The sequence below is a fragment of the Hyperolius riggenbachi genome, chromosome 10 (assembly GCF_040937935.1).
Source record: "Hyperolius riggenbachi isolate aHypRig1 chromosome 10, aHypRig1.pri, whole genome shotgun sequence".
NCBI lineage: Eukaryota > Metazoa > Chordata > Amphibia > Anura > Hyperoliidae > Hyperolius > Hyperolius riggenbachi.
Window position 1 is genome coordinate 223,679,169 of NC_090655.1, and position 5,392 is coordinate 223,684,560.

Genomic DNA, 5,392 nt, shown 5'->3' on the forward strand with positions numbered 1-5,392 from the left:
AAATTATTGATGCCAAGGACCCCAAAGCTCACAAACTTGGTCATTGAGTGTTTGTGCGTTAGGGTTAGAAAGTGTGTGGAGCAAACACCATTAAATACATACCCGGGCAACGCCGGGCAATCAGCTAGTAATAATAATAATCCTAAGCTAAGTGTGAATCCCCGGCGGTGCCGCTTCCTGCAACAGAGGTAACTACAGCATCTCTGACACATGTTAATTAGATCCCCTCTAAGGTGTCTTTTCTCTAGACTAAATAAACCCAGTTTATTTAACCTTTCTTCGTAAGTGAGACCTTCCATCCCACGTATCAATTTTGTTGCTCATCTCTGCACCTGCTCTAAAACTGCAATATCTTTCCTGTAATGTGGTGCCCAGAAACTGAATTCCATATTTCAGATGTTGCCTTACTAGAGTAAAGGGAACCAGAGACGCCAGATAAAAGATTTTATACATACCTGGGGCTTCCTCCAGCCCCATACGCACGGATCGCTCCCACGCCGCCGTCCTCCGCTTCCTGTAACAGCCAGTTCCGGGTCCCGTAGTTTCGGCCAGTCAGCCAGTCGGCGTCAGCACGCGGCCAATTGGCCGCATCACAGGGGCTCCCAGCATACCATTACGCGTGTGGCTGCCTACTGCGCAGCTGCACGCGTAAGGGTATGCTGGGAGCCCCTGTGATGCGGCCAATTGGCCGCGTCCGCCGGAAGTGACGGGACCCGGTACCAGCAGATCCAGGAAGCGGAGGATGGCGGCGTGGGAGCGATCCAGGCTTATGGGGCTGGAAGAAGCCCCAGGTATGTATGAAATCTTTTTTTCTTTTTGTACGTCCGGCATCTCTGGTTCCCTTTAAACAGGGGCAATATTATGCTAGCATCTTGAGTTTGTATTTCCCTTTTAATACATCCCAAAATTTTGCTAGCTTTAGCTGCAGCTGCTTGGCATTGAGTATGATTATTTAACTTGTTGTTGATGAGTAATCCTAAGTCCTTCTCCAAGTGTGATGTCCCCAACTGTATCCCATTTATTGTGTATGGTGCTAAACCATTGGTACGACCAAAATGCATGACTTTACATTTTTCAACATTGAATTTCATCTGCCATTTATGTGCCCATATAGCCATCCTATCCAGATCCTGTTGCAATATGTCCCTATCTTCCTGAGAGTTGATGATTCTGCACAATTTTGTATCATCTGCAAAAATAGCAACATTGCTTACTACTGCATCTACTAGATCATTAATAAATAAATTGAAGAGCACTGGACCCAGAACAGACCCCTGTGGGACCCCACTGCTAACGGCCACCCATTTTGAGTATGATCCATTGACCACAACTCTTTGTTTTCTGTCCATTAGCCAGTTCCCTATCCATGCACACAGACTCTTCCCCAGTCCTTGCATCCTCAACTTTTGCACCAGACTTTTGTGTGGCACAGTGTCGAATGCCTTTGCAAAGTCCAAGTATATCACATCTACAGCATTCCCAATATCCACATTAGCGTTCACTACCTCATAAAAGCTGAGCATGTTAGTCAAACAGGACCTGTCTTTAGTAAACCTATGTTGATGCTGAGAAATAAGATTATTTTCTACTATGAAGTCATGTATAGTATCTCTTAGTAACCCCTCAAATAGTTTGCATACAACTGATGTTAAGCTTACAGGTCTATAATTTCCTGGATCTGATTTTTTTGCCCTTCTTAAATAATGGAAAACGTGGGCTGTACGCCAATCCACTGGAACTCTGCCAGTTGAAAGAGAGTCACAAAAGATAAGATAAAGGGGTTTATCTATAACTGAACTTAATTCCCTTAGGACCTGAGGATGCATGCCATCCGGGCCAGGTGCCTTGTCTATTTTTTAATCTATTTAGTCATGCCTTCACTTCTTCCTGCGTTAAGTATTTAACCACTTCGCCATATCTGGACGCATATATCCGTCCAGATAGGCAGTGGTGCTGCAGCCGTGTGGTGCGCGCGATCGGGCGCGCGCGCCCCCGCTGCCTCCCGCTGCCCCCCCGATCAGTGAATGGGAATATAATTCCCATTCACCGATCCAAGTCCCCGGCAGAAATACCGACGCTTTCTCATCAGAGAGCGTGGTATTTCTGCCCCCAGGAAACAACTTCTCTTCATTTTAGTTCCTAGATGCGACATCGTTCGCATCTAGGAACTTTTTGAATGTGGCCATCTTGTGGCCAAATAGTAAACTGCACCCACATACCTGTATTGAATAAAAAATACATTATATTACATCTAAAATTGGCTATTTACCTCCCAAACTAAAATTACCCAAATACATTTTTGTATTAAAAAAATAATAAAAAAAATTACAATGAAAAAAAAAAAAACTACATAAATAGTTACCTAAGGGTCTGAACTTTTTAAATATACATGTCAAGAGAGTATCTTATTACATTTTTTGAAAGTAGAAGACAGCCGCTCACCAGTAGTGAATGTAGGATGTGCCCAGGAATAGAACTGACAGCCAGCAGTTCCAAGAATCAAGGATAAAGTTGAGTCCGGCACCATCCAGTAATAAGCTCTTTTACTTTATTGAATCATGACTGACATCACAACGTTTCGGAGGACTAACCTCCTTTATCAAGTTAAGTCAGCATCTAAACTGTATCACAAAAATATCTCCTTTTATATACCACAAGTTCAAAAATAGACCAATCAGCTGTGTATTACGCATTACAGCGACCAATCCCCTATTGTCCGTCAATCGGACCTAATGGGGGACTTCTCATTAGCATACAACACGCTGTGTCTCCAATGAGAGCATGATAGGAGTGGCCATGTGTGTTGGCGGAGAGCCTCCCCCAAATGCCGCCCCCGTGTGCGCCGACCTATAGGGACATAGTCACCTGATGGTATGACGTCAGGCCACGCCCCCCTCAGGAGCGGACCTGACGGGAGACTATTGTCCCAAGGGAGGGGAAAGGCATATCCCCTCCTCCTGGCTGCGCGTCATGCGCAGTCCAATAGGGAAGCAGTCGCCTGATGTTGTCTTGTCAGGTCACGCCCCCTAACGGAGCGGACCTGACGGGAAACTGATATCCCATTCACCGATCCAAGCCCCCGGCAGAAATACCGACGCTTTCTCATCAGAGAGCGTGGTATTTCTGCCCCCAGGAAACAACTTCTCTTCATTTTAGTTCCTAGATGCGACATCGTTCGCATCTAGGAACTTTTTGAATGTGGCCATCTTGTGGCCAAATAGTAAACTGCACCCACATACCTGTATTGAATAAAAAATACATTATATTACATCTAAAATTGGCTATTTACCTCCCAAACTAAAATTACCCAAATACATTTTTGTATTAAAAAAATAATAAAAAAAATTACAATTAAAAAAAAAAAAACTACATAAATAGTTACCTAAGGGTCTGAACTTTTTAAATATACATGTCAAGAGAGTATCTTATTACATTTTTTAAAATTATAAGCTTGTAAATAGTGATGGACGCAAATTGAAAAAATGCACCTTTATTTCTAAATAAAATATCGGCGCCATAAATTGTGATAGGGACGTAATTTAAATGGTGTAATAAGCGGGACAAATGGGCACATAAAATGCATGGGTTTTAATTACTGTAGCATGTATTAATTTTAAACTATAATGGCCAAAAACTGAGAAATAATGATTTTTTTCCATTTCTATCTTAATCTTCCTGTTAAAATGTATTTACAGTAAAGTGGCTCTTAGCAAAATGTACTACCTAAAGAAAGCCTAATTAGTGGCGGAAAAAACGAGATATAGATCAATTAATGTTGATAAGTAGCGATAAAGTTATTAGCGAATGAATGGGAGGTGAACATTGCTCGGATGCATAAGATTTTCGAAGCTGTAGGCTGAAGTGGTTAATATTACAGTTGGAAGAATGAGACACTTCTGCATCTGTAATTTGCAACAGTGATGTTTCCTTTCTGAAGACAGAAGCAAAGAAAGCATTTAATAACTCTGCCTTACTTTGGTCATCCACCATTGAGTTCCTACCCTCATCCTTTAGGAGTCCAATACAGCCAACCTTTCTTTTTTTAGAGTTGATGTACTTGTAAAACGTTTTTGGGTTAGATTTGATATCCCTAGCAATTTGATTTTCAGCTTCAATCTTTGCCAGCCTAATTTCTTTTTTACAACTGTTATTGCACTCCTTATAATTGCTTAATGTAGCCTCGGTCCCCTCCTGTTTTAGGACCTTGTAGGCATTCTTTTCCCCCTTCATTTTATCTCTAACCTTTCTATTCATCCATAGAGGCCTTTTTTTTATTCCTACACATTTTGTTTCCACATGGGATATACATACTACAATATTGATTGAGAATAAGTTTAAAAGCTTGCCATTCCCCTTCAGTGTCCTCCCCTTGTAGTGCATTATCCCAGTTCACCAAACTTAGTGCCTGCCTGAGTTGATTGAACTTTGCTTTTCTAAAATTTTAGTGGTCCCGCTGCCCCGTGGCCTATCAGTCACCAGATCAAACGTTATCATGCTGTGATCACTATTTCCCAAATGTTCTTGAACCTGCACATTTGATAAATTATCTGGTCTATTAGAAATTATCAAATCCAGTAACTCATTCCTCCTAGGTGGTTCCATTACCATTTGAGTCAGGTAACTGTCCTGTAGTGATGCCAGAAATCTGCTGCTTTTACCAGAATGGGTAGCCTCAATACTCCAGTCAATGTCTGGAAAGTTGAAGTCGCCCATAACTATGACCTCATTTTTACTTGCAGCTTTTTTCAATCTGCTGTAGTAATTGCAGTTCTGCAGCTTCATGAATATGTGGTGGCCTGTAGCATACCCCAATAAGCAATTGGCAACCTCTATTTCCACCATGAATATTTACCCAAACGGACTCCACATCTTCACAATCTTCCTCCATCTCATCGTTCAGGACAGCTGTAAAAACATTATTAACAAAGAGACAAACCCCTCCTCCTTTTTTTCCCTGTTCTATCCTTCCTAAACACATTGTATCCCTCTAAATTCGCTATCCAGTCATGGCTTTCATCCATCCATGTCTCGGTTATTCCCACAGTCTGCCAAAAGAAGAGGTAAAGGCACAGAAAGGACGTGAACCCTGGTCTCCTCTGTCGAAGGAGGTTTCTTACATTACACAACCCAACCACTGCTCCTGTGCAGCACAGACACATTTGATGTTAGTCCGTGGATGACTGAACAGTGGGAGTGGTGTAACACTAGTTTCGGGAACTGTGGGGAAGGTGCAGGTCAGTGACTTCATAAGCACTCATGCTCCAGGTCTACAGTGTAGAATGAGTTTTAATTATATTTGTATGATGGATGTTAAAAAAGGCCACATGCTTTCCTGCATCATCCTTGACCCAGAGCCGGCCTTTGGGGGTGGCAAGTGGGGCAATCGCCCCAG